Source organism: Austrofundulus limnaeus, unplaced genomic scaffold, assembly GCF_001266775.1.
Source record: "Austrofundulus limnaeus strain Quisiro unplaced genomic scaffold, Austrofundulus_limnaeus-1.0 Scaffold2853, whole genome shotgun sequence".
NCBI classification, from domain to species: Eukaryota; Metazoa; Chordata; class Actinopteri; order Cyprinodontiformes; family Rivulidae; genus Austrofundulus; species Austrofundulus limnaeus.
This window is the reverse complement of record NW_013955255.1, coordinates 22,161-22,853: the sequence shown is the minus strand read 5'-3', so window position 1 is coordinate 22,853 and position 693 is coordinate 22,161.

Below are 693 nucleotides of genomic sequence, written 5' to 3'. Positions count from 1 at the left end.
GATGCAGGTGAGTGTGATCAGGTGAGTGTGATCAGGTGAGTATGATGCAGGTGAGTGTGATCAGGTGAGTATGATGCAGGTAAGTGTGATCAGGTGAGTGTGATCAGGTGAGTATGATGCAGGTGAGTGTGATCAGGTGAGTATGATGCAGGTGAGTGTGATCAGGTGAGTATGATGCAGGTGAGTGTGATGCAGGTGAGTGTGATCAGGTGAGTGTGATGCAGGTGAGTGTGATGCAGGTAAGTGTGATCAGGTGAGTGTGATCAGGTAAGTGTGATCAGGTGAGTGTGATCAGGTGAGTGTGATCAGGTGAGTGTGATCAGGTGAGTATGATGCAGGTGAGTGTGATGCAGGTAAGTGTGATCAGGTGAGTGTGATCAGGTGAGTGTGATGCAGGTAAGTGTGATCAGGTGAGTGTGATCAGGTAAGTGTGATCAGGTGAGTGTGATGCAGGTAAGTGTGATCAGGTGAGTGTGATGCAGGTAAGTGTGATCAGGTGAGTATGATGCAGGTGAGTGTGATCAGGTGAGTATGATGCAGGTGAGTGTGATCAGGTGAGTGTGATGCAGGTGAGTATGATGCAGGTGAGCATGAAGCAGGTGAGTGTGATCAGGTGAGTGTGATCAGGTGAGTGTGATCAGGTGAGTGTGATCAGGTGAGTGTGATCAGGTGAGTGTGATCAGGTGAGTGTGA